Source organism: Canis lupus, chromosome 14 (genome assembly GCF_011100685.1).
Source record: "Canis lupus familiaris isolate Mischka breed German Shepherd chromosome 14, alternate assembly UU_Cfam_GSD_1.0, whole genome shotgun sequence".
Classification (NCBI taxonomy): domain Eukaryota; kingdom Metazoa; phylum Chordata; class Mammalia; order Carnivora; family Canidae; genus Canis; species Canis lupus.
In genome coordinates, this window is record NC_049235.1 from 34,581,573 (window position 1) to 34,600,492 (window position 18,920).

Consider the following 18,920-nt stretch of genomic DNA (forward strand, 5'->3'; position numbering starts at 1 on the left):
GGTTCAATGATAACTCTATTCAATAACCAAAAGAAATAAAACACTGGTTGAAAGAAATCAAGCAATGCTGCATTAGCAAGCATGCCAAAAACTGCTTATGATACTGATAAGGATAACTGGAAACATCTTGAAACCCATATCTACCCATATCTGTAAACTATCCAAATACTGAATCCTACAAAAAAAATTTTAAAGCAAGACAGAAGCAAAAAAGCCAAGAATACATCAATCAACATTTATAGAGTATCTATGTGCAAAGCACCATCAAAGGTGCTAGAAAAAGTCATCACAGAAGAACAGCTTGGAAACTGGGCTCTGAAATTAGACGTAAAATATTCCTCTTCCCTCCCTGGCAACCTAACCCCTTGGGATATATTTATATGTAAAGTTGTAGTCCAATGGTAAATGATCTGAAAGTATTTTTTATGTGATAGGATAAGAAGAAGAAAGAACTTTTTGGACTTGAGGCTTATGAAGTGTTCTGAAATGGTTTTCTAATGGCTAATATTAATTAACTTATTGAGTTCTCTTTTTGCACTAAGCACTATGTTAAGAGTTTTATAGCTTTACAGTTGCTTCCAGTAACTCCACTTCCTTTTCAAGAAAGGGAATTCTACAGATATCAACATATCTGAAGTGTTTTTGGTTTAGTCATAATGAAGGGAAGATTTTTGCTACACTTTTACATAGACAAAACACTTTAAGACTTCTGTTAATCTAATGTGCCTTTTAAACCTTCAGAGTTGGGATGCCTGGGTGGCTCAGCAGTTGAGCATCTGCCTTTAGCTCAGGGCATGATCCCAGAGTCCCAGGATCGAGTCCCACTTTGGGCTTCCTGTAAGGAGCCTGCTCCTTCCTCTGCCTGTGTCTCTGCCTATCTCTCTCTGTGTCTCTCATTAACGAAAAAATAAAATCTTTTAAAAAAAATTTTTTTTAAATAAACCTTTGGAGTTATAAAAGGTTTTAGAAATTTATTATTCCAAATTTTCAACCCCCTCCATATTTCACAGATATGGAAACCAAGTCCTAGAATACTAGGTAATTTATTCAAGGCTAAACAACTAGAAAGTGCAAGGTAGCTCTTGAATATACCATCATTTTCTTAAACATTCAGTAATATATTTAATATCTGCTTAGTAGTGTTGCGTTTTTAACCAATTTGCCAGCATCAGGCTTTGAAATTTTAATTACCTCTCGATTTAAGTCTAATTATTATATTTTGTTAAATAATTTTTGCTCCCATCAACATTCTTTTTTTAGATTACTTAGTTACACTATTTTAACATTTAATATAAAATGGCTTAAAAAATAACAACTTATAAGCCACTGACCTACATAATTTGCTATGTCAACAACTGATAATATTCCACTTGGAAAAGTAAATGCAACTAAAGCTGACATTAAGAAAACTTTTAGGAAAACCAATGCATTTATTTTATATCAGAGTGACCACAGATAAATTCATAATCTTTTATAAACTTCAGTTATAACTATTGTTTTAACTTCATTAAAGTTGTTCATCTTTGCTCCGAGGGTAGATTTTAAATAAATCATTTTTTAACCATATGTTACTTGTATCTGTGTGGCAGAAACAGCTGTGTATTAATTAAATCACCTTTCTTCTTCCTTGTGGGTAGAGTTCCCAAAAATTTGTCCCAGCCTCCCTTGCAGCTGGGCTAGGGCACAAGTAACTCAGTTTTAAATAAAACAATGTGGGAATTTTTCAAACTTGAATCTTTTTTCTGCCTCCAAAATACATTTAGGCCATGGATAGAGTGTCTACACAGAGGTCTATAGGTAGGAGGTCCTATTTTTTAGGATAATTTGCTTGTCTTCTTTTCTCTTGGCTGTTGTAAACAGCTCCAAACACTCCTCTTTATATTCTCTCACACTCCCTTCCTTTTCCTTTCTCATCTCTTCCTCTCTTTTATTTTTTCTACTGTTCTTGAGCAACTTCAAAACTCATCTCCATATTGTAACAGGCCTTAAGGCTGGCCCAGACCAAAGGAAGGAAGGAATAGCTCTTATCTTTTATCTTCCACTTTCTTCATCTCACCTACCTAGGTTATACCACCTTACTCCTCTCTCAAGTTATCAACTACTCCACACCTTTTTCCCCACTCCCAGAGATCCCATTGTAGATCTTCCTTCTTTCTCAAGGAGACTTGAAATTTGGACTAAACTTTTAAAATTAGATTGTTTTCAAAATAAAATTTTATTGTCTGGTGTTTGGCTTAAGATTTTGATATGTGGTTCTCAGAAAGACAATGAAGTAAAACTTACCTCTGCCATAGCTTTAATGTTCGCTTATGTTTTTCCTCTCCTTAGAGAGGTTATCCTCTAAGATTAAACTCTTAGATTTGAACCCAAATAATGAATTTGTAATAGTAGAACTCCAGTGTGGTTGGCTGAGATGAGAATTTGTGCAATTTAATCATACTTCTACCAAATTCTTTTGACTAAATGTATGACAAATAAGCAGTATTACTTTGCTTTACATTACTGCTTAATTTTTACTTTTGATATATCCTGTATCAGTACTTCTTACCTTTAGTATGCATTAAAATTTCATGGAAAACTAGTCAAAACCCAGATTCCTGGGTCAACTCCACAGATTCTGATTCAGTAGCTCTGGGGTGAATAATGTCCATTAATATGTACAGTAGTTCCCCCCCATCTGCTGGGGATAAGATCCCAGACACTCAGTGGGTTCCTGAGACTGCAGATAGTACCAAACCCTGTATATACTATGTTTTTTCCTATACATACATACTTGCAATAAAGTTTAATTTATAAATGAGGCACAGTAAGAGATTAACAGTAACTAATAATAAAATAGAACAATTATAACAATATGCTATAATAAAAGTTATGTGAATGTGGTCTCTCTCTCTCAAAATATCTTACTATACTGTATTCACCCTTCTTGTTCTTCTTGTTCTTGTGATGATATAAGATGATAAAATGCCTACATGATAAGGTGAAGTGAGGTGAATGATGTAGGCATTGTGATGTAGCATTAGACTACTACTGACCATCTGACCATCCTCTTCCTTCAGAAAGAGGATCATCTGCTTCTGGATCATAGTTGACTGCAAGTAATTGAAACCATAAAAGCAAAACCAAGGATAAAGGAGGATTACTGTATTTCTTAAAAAAAGATTCCAGAATATATTAATAATGGTGGTGTGAAGACCACACTTTGAGTACCACTGGTCTGCAAAGCTTCATGAAGCTCACAAGATACTTAAAAAGAAAGGTCTGATTTCAGTTGAAATAAAGACATGATAAAATCTGGTTCCATTTTCAATAATGAACCTTTTTAACAAAAACATTATTCTGTCATTTAGTCCTACAGCTCCAAGGAAATTTAGTATTATCAAATCCATACTATTATCATAAAGATGGGAAAACTGAAACCTATAAAATGTTTCACATCTAAGGGGAGATAGAAATAAAATAAAGATGTAGCAGAGAGTGATTTCAAAGATGGCAGCAACAGTATTTCCTATCTCTATTACAATGCAACTTTATTACTATACACTTAAGAGGTGATACCTATTTACCTTCACCCTGAATCAGGGCTGACCAGGGACTTGTTTTGATCAGTAAAGAGCAGTGGAAGCATGGTTGCATAACTTCCAAGACAGGGTCTTAAGAGATCATCAGTGTTTACCATCATCTTTTGCCCAGCTAAAATCCAACACCAAATGACAGGCATGAGTAAAGTTATTTTGGGTCTTCCAGCTATTCTACAGGCTCAAACAAAAACAATGAAATAAAGAAACTGCACATCAACCTACATAATTAGGAAAATAATCAATTGTTGCTTAAAGTCATTAAATTGTGGGGTACCTGGGTGGCTCTATTGAGTATCTGCCTTTGGCTCAGGTCATGATACCAGGGTCCTGAGATCAAGACCTGCATTAGGTTCTTTGCTCAGCAGGGAACCTGCTCCCCTCCCCTCTGCCTGCCACTTTGCCTACTTATGCTGTCTCTCTCTCTCTGTGTCAAATAAAGAAAATCTTGTAAAAAATAAATAAAGTCATTAAAAAAATAAACAAATAAAAATAAATAAAGTCATTAAATTGTGAGGTGGTTTGTTTTACAGTGATAGATAACTGCAACAATAGGTCTCCACACTCCTCATCCGTTAATCTCTGTAGTTCCCTAATGCTGTCCTCTTCACATTTCTCTTCCCCTATTGCCTTATCTGTTCAGTTCAGCCAACACTTTTTAAACATCCACAATATTCTAGATACTATGGATTCAGAGATTACAATAAAGCCCTCAATGACCTCATGATTAAGAATGGAAGACTGAATAAATAAATGTCACAAACTTTGATCAAAGTACTAATACGAATTACATACAGAATTGGTATACAGGAATGGTATATGTGTGCATGTGTGTTCACTGGGTAGAGAGGCAAGCATGAGAGGAGCAGAGAAGGCTTTACAAAGGAATTGGCATCTGAACATCATCATAAATTACATACTAAACAGATAAAGGCAATAATGATGTGATATAAATTCACTACCATACCTTATTTAAATGTATAATTTTTGGATTTGCAGCATTAATTTTCCCTAATATTACAGATAATGTACGATTCTAAGAATGTATGTATGTTTACCTTTACTGCGTCACTGAATAAAGTTGTTATTTTCTATAAAAAGAGCATTTAAAGAAAAGAACACACATTTTCCCCTCATATCCTCAATAATTCTGTTGTCAAAAAACCTATTAGAAAGCATAACCTTGGGGGTACCTGGGTGGCTCAGTGGTTGAGCATCCTCCTTTGGCTCAGGTCATGATGCTGAGGTCCTGGGATTGAGTCCCACACTGGGCTCCCCATTGGGAGCCTGCTTCTCCCTCTGCCTATGTCTCTGCCTCTCTCTGTGTCTCTCATGAGTAAATAAATAAAATCTTTTAAAAAGAAAGAAAGCAGAACCTTATCTGCTAGCAATTTTCACCTAAATCATAGGTTAAATAACAAATGGAAATATGGAGCATCTATTCATCCCATCATCAGAAATGGGCTATCAAAATTCCCTTGAATAGCTTAAAATTGGAAGGTTCTTCAGTGTTAAGGGCTCCCTTACAGAACTACAGAAACCTGCTATACAGAAGGGGACATATTACTAGATACTCTGGTTTAAAAATTGTTGAGTGAAAAGGAGTAGTTCTAGGTATGATGTCTAAGAAAGTTCCCAGACCCAAGGATTGTCCCACTGCTACTTACTGTGTTTGGGGATGCTGCACCTGCCACTAACAAAAGTTGCTGCATTAGGAAGCTGGTGGCTTGGACCCATGCTGCCACTACCATCATCTGAACAGAATAATTATGGTCCCTATCCAAACAACTTAGTTCTAAATTCAAGTCTCTTGTGTGTGTACCAGACTGGAGGAACCCAAATCACACCTGGAAACTTAGCCAAGGATATATGTGGCAGTGTTTTGTTTTGTTTATTTTATCCTCTATTTACTGCAATACTGGAAATCATAAAATTAAGAAGCTGGAATCCATGTTTAAGAAAACAATCCATAGGATCTACCACAAATGCTTAGTGTGATTTTTACCAAATAAATAAAGAAGTCAAATTGCAAACGGAAGAAGTTATACTTTCTTCACTCAATCATAAACATTAAGATCAGAATGATTTATCTGCTGTGTTCGTGAAGATCATATTGGGACCCATATTCAAAACTAGTGACACCAAAGGAAATACACTTTTAATTTATTTAAGGCAAAATTATTTGTTAAAAAAGTATAAACATAATTCATGAAAATATTTATACACACCCATATTATACTTCTTTAAAGCTAATAACAATCTTCAATCATTTCCTCATCCATTTTTAACCAAATTTCCTTTGGTTATAAAATTTGAGTTCACTGTCATATGTTTGCCAGAGAAATATTACAACTTTTGCTTGCTGATGTTAATTTACAGTCCCTAATTTTAATTAATGTATACATGTTACATATGTATTACATATTTCGATAACATAAGCTTATTATTTTAAGATAGAATATTTCAGAGATATTAATCAGAGTATTTTAGGTTCCTTACTTCTTGATTTGAACCAATTGTCAATTTCTCTCATATCATGTTCACATAACATAACAGCAAAGTGGGTAGATGCAAGATAAATTAATATCCATAAATACTCCTACAATGGCAAAAGTCAATTTTGGTTTATGTAGAGCAAAAATTCTAGAATATAACATATTGGGGAAGTTTCTATTCTGCATTAAAAAAACTGTTTTAAACATGAACATTTCGGGAGGAGCAAGATGGCGGAAGAGTAGTGTCTCCAAATCACCTGTCTCCACCAAATTACCTAGAAAACCTTCCAATCATCCTGAAAATCTATGAATTCTGCCTGAGAATTAAAGAGAGAACACCTGGAATGCAACAGTGAGAAGAGTTCGCGCTTCTATCAAGGTAGGAAGACGGGGAAAAAGAAGTAAAGAAACAAAGGCCTCCAAGGGGGAGGGGCCCCGCGAGGAGCCGGGCTGAGGCCGGGGCGAGTGTCCCCAGGACAGGAGAGCCCCGGCCCGGAGGAGCAGGAGCTGCACCGACCTTCCCGGGCGGAAAGGGGCTCGCAGGGAGGTGGAGAAGGACCCAGGAGGGCGGGGATGCCCTCGGGCTCCCGGGGACACTAACAGACACCTGCGCCCCAGGGGAGTGCGCGGAGCTCCCTAAGGGCTGCAGCGCGCACGGCGGGACCCGGCGGGACCCGGAGGGACCCGGAGCAGCTCGGAGGGGTTCGGGCGGCGGCTCCGCGAAGGGGGCTGCACGGCCCCGGGAGCAGCTCGGAGGGGCTCGGGCAGAGGAAGAGGCTCCGTGCGGAGGGGGCTGCGCGGTTCCAGGAGCAGCTCGGAGGGGCTCGGGCGGCGGCTCCGCGGAGGGGGTTGCGCGGCCCGGGAGCGCGAATCCACCAGCGCAGGCCCCGGAGCACAGGGCGCCGGGACACAGCCCAGGATCCCGCCTCCCCCCGGGACAGGCAGAGGCCGGGAGGGCCCAGGACAGCAAGGACGCTCCTGCCCCGAGCTGAGCAGATCAGCGGCCCCGCCCGGAGCCTCCAGGCCCTGCAGACGGAGCTCCTGCCGGAGCTGAATCCAGGTTTCCAGAGCTGGCCCCGCCACTGGGGCTGTTCCTCCTGCAGCCTCACGGGGTAAACAACCCCCACTGAGCCCTGCACCAGGCAGGGGCACAGCAGCTCCCCCAAGTGCTAACACCTGAAAATCAGCACAACAGGCCCCTCCCCCAGAACACCAGCTAGACGGACAACTTCCAGGAGAAGCCAAAGGACTTAAAGTACACAGAATCAGAAGATACTCCCCGGTGGTTCTTTTTTGTTTGTTTGTTTGTTTTGTTTTGCTTTTTGATTTGTTTCCTTCCCCCACCCCCCCTTTTTTTTCTCCTTTTCTTTTTCTTTCTCTTTTTCTTCTTTTTTTTTTTTCGTTTTTTTCTTCCCTTTTTTTTCTCTTTCTCTTTTCTTTCCTTCTTTCTCTCCTCTCTTTTTCTCTTTTTCCCAATACAACTTGCTTTTGGCCACTCTGCACTGAGCAAAATGACTAGAAGGAAAACCTCACCTCACAAGAAAGAATCAGAAACAGTCCTCTCTCCCACAGAGTTACAAAATCTGGATTACAATTCAATGTCAGAAAGCCAATTCAGAAGCACTATTATACAGCTACTGGTGGCTCTAGAAAAAAGCATAAAGGACTCAAGAGACTTCATGACTGCAGAATTTAGAGCTAATCAGGCAGAAATTAAAAATCAATTGAATGAGATGCAATCCAAACTAGAAGTCCTAACGACGAGGGTTAACGAGGTGGAAGAACGAGTGAGTGACCTAGAAGACAAATTGATAGCAAAGAGGGAAACTGAGGAAAAAAGAGACAAACAATTAAAAGACCATGAGGATAGATTAAGGGAAATAAACGACAGCCTGAGAAAGAAAAACCTACGTTTAATTGGGGTTCCCGAGGGCGCCGAAAGGGACAGAGGGCCAGAATATGTATTTGAACAAATTCTAGCTGAAAACTTTCCTATCTGGGAAGGGAAACAGGCATTCAGATCCAGGAAATAGAGAGATCCCCCCCCAAAATCAATAAAAACCGTTCAACACCTCGACATTTAATAGTGAAGCTTGCAAATTCCAAAGATAAAGAGAAGATCCTTAAAGCAGCAAGAGACAAGAAATCCCTGACTTTTATGGGGAGGAGTATTAGGGTAACAGCAGACCTCTCCACAGAGACCTGGCAGGCCAGAAAGGGCTGGCAGGATATATTCAGGGTCCTAAATGAGAAGAACATGCAACCAAGAATACTTTATCCAGCAAGGCTCTCATTCAAAATGGAAGGAGAGATAAAGAGCTTCCAAGACAGGCAGCAACTAAAAGAATATGTGACCTCCAAACCAGCTCTGCAAGAAATTTTAAGGGGGACTCTTAAAATTCCCCTTTAAGAAGAAGTTCAGTGGAACAGTCCACAAAAACAAGGACTGAATAGATATCATGATGACACTAAACTCATATCTCTCAATAGTAACTCTGAATGTGAACGGGCTTAATGACCCCATCAAAAGGCGCAGGGTTTCAGACTGGATAAAAAAGCAGGACCCATCTATTTGCTGTCTACAAGAGACTCATTTTAGACAGAAAGACACCTACAGCCTGAAAATAAAAGGTTGGAGAACCATTTACCATTCGAATGGTCCTCAAAAGAAAGCAGGGGTAGCCATCCTTATATCAGATAAACTAAAATTTACCCCGAAGACTGTAGTGAGAGATGAAGAGGGACACTATATCATACTTAAAGGATCTATTCAACAAGAGGACTTAACAATCCTCAATATATATGCCCCGAATGTGGGAGCTGCCAAATATATCAATCAATTATTAACCAAAGTGAAGAAATACTTAGATAATAATACACTTATACTTGGTGACTTCAATCTAGCTCTTTCTATACTCGATAGGTCTTCTAAGCACAACATCTCCAAAGAAACGAGAGCTTTAAATGATACACTGGACCAGATGGATTTCACAGATATCTACAGAACTTTACATCCAAACTCAACTGAATACACATTCTTCTCACATGGAACTTTCTCCAGAATAGACCACATATTGGGTCACAAATCGGGTCTGAACCGATACCAAAAGATTGGGATTGTCCCCTGCATATTCTCAGACCATAATGCCTTGAAATTAGAACTAAATCACAACAAGAAGTTTGGAAGGACCTCAAACACGTGGAGGTTAAGGACCATCCTGCTAAAAGATAAAAGGGTCAACCAGGAAATTAAGGAAGAATTAAAAAGATTCATGGAAACTAATGAGAATGAAGATACAACCGTTCAAAATCTTTGGGATGCAGCAAAAGCAGTCCTAAGGGGGAAATACATCGCAATACAAGCATCCATTCAAAAACTGGAAAGAACTCAAATACAAAAGCTAACCTTACACATAAAGGAGCTAGAGAAAAAACAGCAAATAGATCCTACACCCAAGAGAAGAAGGGAGTTAATAAAGATTCGAGCAGAACTCAACGAAATCGAGACCAGAAGAACTGTGGAACAGATCAACAAAACCAGGAGTTGGTTCTTTGAAAGAATTAACAAGATAGATAAACCATTAGCCAGCCTTATTAAAAAGAAGAGAGAGAAGACTCAAATTAATAAAATCATGAATGAGAAAGGAGAGATCACTACCAACACCAAGGAAATACAAACGATTTTAAAAACATATTATGAACAGCTATACGCCAATAAATTAGGCAATCTAGAAGAATGGACGCATTCCTGGAAAGCCACAAACTACCAAAACTGGAACAGGAAGAAATAGAAAACCGGAACAGGCCAATAACCAGGGAGGAAATTGAAGCAGTCATCAAAAACCTCCCAAGACACAAGAGTCCAGGGCCAGATGGCTTCCCAGGGGAATTTTATCAAACGTTTAAAGAAGAAACCATACCTATTCTCCTAAAGCTGTTTGGAAAGATAGAAAGAGATGGAGTACTTCCAAATTCGTTCTATGAGGCCAGCATCACCTTAATTCCAAAACCAGACAAAGACCCCACCAAAAAGGAGAATTACAGACCAATATCCCTGATGAACATGGATGCAAAAATTCTCAACAAGATACTGGCCAATAGGATCCAACAGTACATTAAAAAAATTATTCACCATGACCAAGTAGGATTTATCCCTGGGACACAAGGCTGGTTCAACACCCATAAAACAATCAATGTGATTCATCATATCAGCAAGAGAAAAACCAAGAACCATATGATCCTCTCATTGGATGCAGAGAAAGCATTTGACAAAATACAGCATCCATTCCTGATCAAAACTCTTCAGAGTGTAGGGATAGAGGGAACATTCCTCGACATCTTAAAAGCCATCTACGAAAAGCCCACAGCAAATATCATTCTCAATGGGGAAGCACTGGGAGCCTTTCCCCTAAGATCAGGAACAAGACAGGGATGTCCACTCTCACCACTGCTGTTCAACATAGTACTGGAAGTCCTAGCCTCAGCAATCAGACAACAAAAAGACATTAAAGGCATTCAAATTGGCAAAGAAGAAGTCAAACTCTCCCTCTTCGCCGATGACATGATACTCTACGTAGAAAACCCAAAAGTCTCCACCCCAAGATTGCTAGAACACATACAGCAATTTGGTAGCGTGGCAGGATACAAAATCAATGCCCAGAAGTCAGTGGCATTTCTATACACTAACAATGAGACTGAAGAAAGAGAAATCAAGGAGTCAATCCCATTTACAATTGCACCCAAAAGCATAAGATACCTAGGAATAAACCTAACCAAAGATGTAAAGGATCTATACCCTCAAAACTATAGAACACTTCTGAAAGAAATTGAGGAAGACACAAAGAGATGGAAAAATATTCCATGCTCATGGATTGGCAGAATTAATATTGTGAAAATGTCAATGTTACCCAGGGCAATATACACGTTTAATGCAATCCCTATCAAAATACCATGGACTTTCTTCAGAGAGTTAGAACAAATTATTTTAAGATTTGTGTGGAATCAGAAAAGACCCCGAATAGCCAGGGGAATTTTAAAAAAGAAAACCATATCTGGGGGCATCACAATGCCAGATTTCAGGTTGTACTACAAAGCTGTGGTCATCAAGACAGTGTGGTACTGGCACAAAAACAGACACATAGATCAGTGGAACAGAATAGAGAATCCAGAAGTGGACCCTGAACTTTATGGGCAACTAATATTCGATAAAGGAGGAAAGACTATCCATTGGAAGAAAGACAGTCTCTTCAATAAATGGTGCTGGGAAAATTGGACATCCACATGCAGAAGAATGAAACTAGACCACTCTCTTGCACCATACACAAAGATAAACTCAAAATGGATGAAAGATCTAAATGTGAGACAAGATTCCATCAAAATCCTAGAGAAGAACACAGGCAACACCCTTTTTGAACTCGGCCATAGTAACTTCTTGCAAGATACATCCACGAAGGCAAAAGAAACAAAAGCAAAAATGAACTATTGGGACTTCATGAAGATAAGAAGCTTTTGCACAGCAAAGGATACAGTCAACAAAACTCAAAGACAACCTACAGAATGGGAGAAGATATTTGCAAATGTCGTATCAGATAAAGGGCTAGTTTCCAAGATCTATAAAGAACTTATTAAACTCAACACCAAAGAAACAAACAATCCAATCATGAAATGGGCAAAAGACATGAACAGAAATCTCACAGAGGAAGACATAGACATGGCCAACATGCACATGAGAAAATGCTCTGCATCACTTGCCATCAGGGAAATACAAATCAAAACCACAATGAGATACCATCTCACACCAGTGAGAATGGGGAAAATTAACAAGGCAGGAAACAACAAATGTTGGAGAGGATGTGGAGAAAAGGGAACCCTATTACACTGTTGGTGGGAATGTGAACTGGTGCAGCCACTCTGGAAAACTGTGTGGAGGTTCCTCAAACAGTTAAAAATAGACCTGCCCTACGACCCAGCAATTGCACTGTTGGGGATTTACCCCAAAGATACAGATGCAATGAAACGCCGGGACACCTGCACCCCGATGTTTATAGCAGCAATGGCCACGATAGCCAAACTGTGGAAGGAGCCTCGGTGTCCAACGAAAGATGAATGGATAAAGAAGATGTGGTTTATGTATACAATGGAATATTACTCAGCTATTAGAAATGACAAATACCCACCATTTGCTTCAACGTGGATGGAACTGGAGGGTATTATGCTGAGTGAAGTAAGCCAGTCGGAGAAGGACAAACATTATATGTTCTCATTCATTTGGGGAATATAAATAATAGTGAAAGGGAATATAAGGGAAGGGGGAAGAAATATGTGGGAAATATCAGAAAGGGAGACAGAACGTAAAGACTCCTAACTCTGGGAAACGAACTAGGGGTGGTAGAAGGGGAGGAGGGCGGGGGGTGGGAGTGAATGGGTGACGGGCACTGGGGGTTATTCTGTATGTTAGTAAATTGAACACCAATAAAAAATAAATAAAAATAAATAAATAAAAAAAATAAACATGAACATTTCTTTGTAAATGTGAAAAAAATATTTTTCCAGTGAAAGTATATAGTATTTCCTAAATGTGAATCCTAGTAAACATTAAAAACAATTAATTTTCTCAGTCTAACCTGCCCTAAATAATGATTTCTTCAAGTCAATGAATTTCATTAACTTTCACATGTTCATCCATAAAACTGAAAAGTTGAAATTTTATCAAAAGATTACTTGAGAGGAAAGGAAGCTCTGTGGTTCAATGAAAAGTCAGATGTTATTAATGAGCGTGGACTGCAGCTGTAACACATGAATCATTATAAGGAGCTGAAAGTCTCACTGTTCAGTGCACAAAACTATTAGTCTAATTCAGCCTCAGTTAAGTGGTAAAAAGTTGGCAATGAACCAGGTGGATTACTGGATGTAGTCATAGTGATAAATTGAATTTTTCTTTTATAAAACATAGGCAGCTAAGTCTCATTCCCACAAGGACAGACGAATCATACTTAAGACCAAAGATATAGGATTAGAAATGTCTAGATTAAAGTTTTGCAGACATTTTTTATGGTCTTCAAAAAAGAGATACAAAAATTCAGATTAAAAAAAAATCTCAAGAAAAACCTCCATAATGTTTACATGTCAGCAACATAGAGAATATGTTTCAAAAACCACAACCCCAATTACTACTTTAAGGAGAATCATGAGGTATTTCTGAATAGTGGGGCTATGAGTAATTTTTAATAAAATTTTTTATCTCTGTTTTCCACAATGAACATTCATTTCTTTTACAAAGGAATAGCCTATAAAATTGTTATTTGCAATCCTCTTCAAAAAAAGCAAGTTTTAAAATATCTGATAACATAGAACAAAGTTGTTTAAGAAATATTTTTAGCTTAAATTGTAAAAAAATATTTATATATAAATTCAAAATATTTGCCCTTATAAATAAGATATAACAATCTATGGAGTACTTTTACTCTCAAGTATGTCATTTGGCTATCACAAAAATCCTGTCAAGTAGATGGAGTGTTACTTTTTTCATTTTACAAAGGAGATCATAAAAGCTCCTAGAGAAAAGATATTTTGTCCAATGTTAAAACAACTTGTAAATGGCAAAAACAGAATTCCAAAGCCCCTGCTCTATGTCATTTATGTGCTTTCTAAACCAACTCTAAATAAAAAGTAATCTCAATCACCTCTCCTACATCACAGTAAATAAAAAACCAAAAAAATATATATATATTTTTTTGAAATCACATAATATAATGGAAAATGTTTTATCTTCTACCAGAAACACTAATTGTTTTTAAAAGAGAGTATACTCCCAAAAGATGATCTGACAATCTAGGCAATGATAATGGATTACCTCCATTACCAGGTAAACAATGAATTTATTTTATCAGGATGTTGGATACACATCATCTCTACTTTGTGTTCTACCCAAAGCAGTGACTCTAATGTAGGAAATCTGGCCAAGTAAGAGAAGATCTGAAGAGGTAGGGGGTTAGGCATTTTGGCAGACTGGCCTCTTCAATCCTCCTTAGAGCTCTGACCAGCCCTGATTAATGTGGAAAAGCAACTAAACACAGTACCATATGTTGTCTTAACCCTACCTGGTTAATAAAATCCAAAATACTAAAACCCTCAGGGAATATTTAGAATGAACAGATATGATTTTATAGCAGACTTCCTAGTATAATCTGTAACTGCCTAAAAAAAAATTAAAGGAAAGCACAAGATAGATGAAGTATTTCATTTTAAAGATTTTACTTATTTATGAGAGAGAGAGAGAGAGAGAGAGAGAATGAGCAGGGAGAGGGGTAGAGGGAGACAGGCAGAGAAGAAAGAAGAATCTCAAGTAGACTCCACAATGAACCTGAGCCCAAAGTGGGGCTTGATCCTACAACCCTGGGATCATGATCTGAGCCGAAACCAAGAGTAAGACACTCAACCTAGTGAGGCTTCCATGTATCTGTAGATGAAGTATTTTAATGCTGGAAATTACAATATACATCTAAGTGTAGAAGTTGAATACTTAGTAAAGTATTACTACTTTACTCTCAAAAAACAACTTCTTGAATTATGCCACAACCTGCATTATACAATCCTATGCTCAATTGAAATTATAGATGAACTCTTTTTAGAGTTCATTTCTTTTTAGGCTATAGCTGCTTCTAACCTCAAGAGAAAACTGACTTTAAATTTTAAAATGAAAAATCCATTTCTACAATGGTGAAAAGGCTTCATATAAATAAAATATATCTTCTACCAACAGCTAAGTACTGCCAAAAAGCAGCATATATGTTAAGAAGGCAAATTAAACATTTATTCTAGGAAAGAGCATATTTTATTTAGCTGTGTTTTTAATTATAAGTAATTGAAAATTCCAAATAATGTGTATTATATGTAGCTTCTGAAAATAGTTTTCTTCTTAATAAAATGAACAAGAACAAACAAAAGTTATTTAAAATGATTAATGCAATGGAAATACAAAGTGCTATGGGCAGATTGAAGTGAGATTGTTTTTTTTAAGATTTTATTTATTTACTTATTTGACAGAGAGAGCACAAGTAGGGGGAGCAGCAGGCAGAGGAAGAGGGAAGCAGGCTCACCGTGGAGCAGGGAGCCCAATGTGGGGCTCGATCATAGCACCCTGGGATCATGACCCAAACCAAAGGCAGACACTTAACTGACCAAGCCAGGCACCCCAAAGTAAGATATTTTTAACTTCAAATTAGCAACAACATCAACAAAAAACAGGTAATTTCCAATCCTAGTTACAACATGACAAAACAACTGTTCTCATATATACTATGAGAATTCAATTTGGTCCAATCTTTATGTAAAATAAAATTAACAATGTTTTATTATTCTAAAATTTTATTTATTTATTTATTTATTTACTTACTTACTTATTTACTTAAAGCATGAGTGGAGGAGCAGAGGGAGAGAGAGAGAGAGAGAGAATCTCAAGCAGACACTACACTGAACACAGAGTCCAGTGTGGGAATCAATCTCATGATTCTGAGATCATGAACTGAGCTGAAACCAAGATTTAGACACTCAACTGAGTGAGCCACTGAGGCACCTGAAAAATGACAGTATTTACCAAGAGTCTAAATAAGATTTACATGCATTGACCTTGAATTCTCCAAATGAGAAATAAAAGTTGGACCTTTTTTATACATGAAGATAATCATTGGAGAACTATAGGAGAGAAAGAGAGAAAGAGAGAGAGAAGAAAGAAGAAAGGAAAGAAAGAAAGAAGAAAGAAAGAAAGAAAGAAAGAAAGAAAGAAAGAAAGAAAGAAAAGAAAAAAAGAAAAGAAAAAAGAGAAAAGAAAAGAAAAGAAAAGAAAAGAAAGAAAAGAAAAGAAAAAAGAAAAGAAAAGAAAAGAAAAGAAAGAAAAGAAAGAAAAGAAAGAAAAGAAAGAAAAGGAAAAAGGAAAGAAAGAGGAAGGAAGGGAGGGAGGGAGAGGGAGGGAGGGAGGGAAGAAAGAAACTACTGAGAATACATGATATGTATCTATTAAGGATATAATGGGTATGAAAACTATGAAATAATATTGGGGAAAAAACTTATCAACAAACAATAAAGTTAAACATCAGGATCCTAAATTACACACACACCCACAATTACAATTTTACTTTAAAAATACAGAAAAAATATCTCAGAATCTTAACAATGATTGGGCTTCAATAGTGGTAAGGCTATAGATAATTTTTATTTTATTATTGCTGTTTGTATTTTCTGCATTTTGTATGAAACATGTTAAAACCTTGACTTTAAAAAAATAAGAAACAAAAATAGCATAAAGGAAGTAGAATTTTGCAATCTAAATTTCAGTGTAACTATAAATTCCATTTCTTTTCTCTTACAGAAATGATATCACTTTTGACTCTTAAGTCTTACATACCATAATTAAAACTCTTAACATTTAATCCACTTTATAGATTGATCAGTAATTAAACAGAAAGACAATACAAAATAAAAAGTCACACAAGATCTAATTTTGTTTTGCATTTTATGCATTACCTTGACAAATAATGAACATTTGATAAATTCAGTTGTTAAAATCCGACTCTGAAGAAAGTCAGTATATGATATCTCTAATAAGAATGTTTACTTTTTGACCCAAATCAGAGGACATAGCAAACCAGGTTATCAAGTGCAAGGCTGCAGTTGCCTGGGAGGCAAGAAAGCCTCTCTCTATAGAAGAGGTAGAGGTGAGGATCCCTGGGTGGTGCAGCAGTTTGGCGCCTGCCTTTGGCCCAGGGAGCGATCCTGGAGACCCGGGATCAAATCCCACGTCGCGCTCCCGGTGCATGGAGCCTGCTTCTCCCTCTGCCTATGTCTCTGCCTCTCTCTCTCTCTCTCTGTGTGTGACTATCATAAATAAATAAAAATTAAAAAAAAAAAAAAGACGTAGAGGTGGCACCCTCAAAGGCTCATGAAGTTCGAATTAAGATTATTGCCACTGCAGTTTGCCACACCGATGCCTATACCCTGAGTGGGGCTGATCCCGAAGGGAGTTTTCCAGTGATCCTGGGACATGAAGGTGTTGAAATTGTGGAAAGTGTTGGCGAAGGAGTTACTAAGCTGAAGGCAGGTGACACTGTCATCCCACTTTACATCCCACAATGTGGAGAATGCAAATTTTGTCTAAATCCTAAAACAAACCTTTGCCAAAAGATAAGAGTTACACAGGGAAAAAGGATTAATGCCAGATGGTACTAGCAGATTTACTTGCAAAGGAAAGACAATTTTACATTACATGGGAACCAGCACATTTTCTGAATATACAGTTGTGGCTGATATCTCTGTTGCTAAAATTGATCCTTTAGCACCTTTGGATAGTCTGACTTCTAGGTTGTGGCATTTCAACTGGTTATGGTGCTGGCTCTGAACACTGCCAAGGTGGATGGAGCCTGGCTCTACTTGTGCCGTCTTTGGCCTAGGAGGAGTTGGATTGGCGACTATCATGAGCTGTAAGGTGGCTGGAGCCTCTGAATGTATTAATCCCCAGGACTTCAGTAAACCCATCCAGGAAGTGCTCATTGAAATGATTGACAGGAGAGTGGACTATTCCTTTGAGTGTATTGGTAACGTGAAAGTCATGAGAGCAGCGCTAGAGGCCTGCCACAAAGGCTAGGGTGTCAGTGTCATAGTTGGAGTAGCTGCTTCAGGTGAAGAAATCACCACTCGCCCATTTCAGCTGGTAACGGGCCCTGTATGAAAAGGCACTGCCTTTGGAGGATGGAAGAGTGTGGAAAGTGTTCCAAAGTTGGTGTCTGACTATATATCCAAAAAGATAAAAGTTGATGAATTTGTGACTCACAGTCTGCCTTTTGACCAAATTAATGAAGCCTTTGACCTGTTGCACGCAGGAAAGAGCATTCAAACTGTTGTAAAGCTTTATTTTTTTTTAATTTTTATTTATTTATGATAGTCACACAGAGAGAGCAAGAGAGGCAGAGACACAGGCAGAGGGAGAAACAGGCTCCATGCACCGGGAGCCCGATGTGGGATTCGATCCCGGGTCTCCAGGATCGCGCCCTGGGCCAAAGGCAGGCGCTAAACCGCTGCGCCACCCAGGGATCCCATAAAGCTTTAAATTCAACAGAGAAAACATGTCCACCCTTGTACTGAAGTCTTGTGGTCCAACTGGAACAGTCAGACAAGCAGGGAGATACTCTTCCAAGTTCACAGCCTCTTAGACCTTCTCTACTACAACTTCTAGAGTAACCTTCTCTCTAGGGAAAAATATTTTTTGTAGAATTCATAAATCTCTAATCAAGGACAAGGCTAATACAGTCATAAATCTGATTTCTGAACTCTCCTTCACATGAATAATTGCCAATCCATTAAGGAATACTTTAACATAATAAAAGTAATTTCTGCATTAAAAAAAAGAATGTTTACTTTTGGGGCTCCTGAGTGGCTCAACTGGTTAAGCATCTGCCTTCAGCTCAGGTAACCATCTCAGGGTCCTAGGATTGAGCCCCTAGTCAGGCTCCCTGCTCAGCACAGAGTCTGCTTCTCCTTCTCCCTCTGCCTCTCCTCCTGCTCTCATTATCTCTCTCTCTCTCTCAAATAAATAAAATCTTTAAAAAAAAAAAAAGAATGTTTACTTTTTACTCTTCAAATAGTGACCATGCCCTGTTCCTTCAATACTCTGAGATTTGTTGACATTGCTTAAAAAAAAAAAAAAAGCCCAGGGATCCCTGGGTGGCGCTGCGGTTTAGCGCCTGCCTTTGGCCCAGGGCGCGATCCTGGAGACCCGGGATCGAATCCCACATCGGGCTCCCGGTGCATGGAGCCTGCTTCTCCCTCTGCCTGTGTCTCTGCCTCTCTCTCTCTC

At 38.3% G+C, this 18,920-nt stretch overlaps 1 pseudogene; it reads left to right on the plus strand.

Annotated features, from left to right (window-relative positions):
* The window catches only part of LOC100688187, a 39,945-nt pseudogene extending 21,641 nt beyond the window's left edge, over positions 1-18,304 (plus strand).
* The last annotated feature ends 616 nt before the right edge of the window (positions 18,305-18,920 follow it).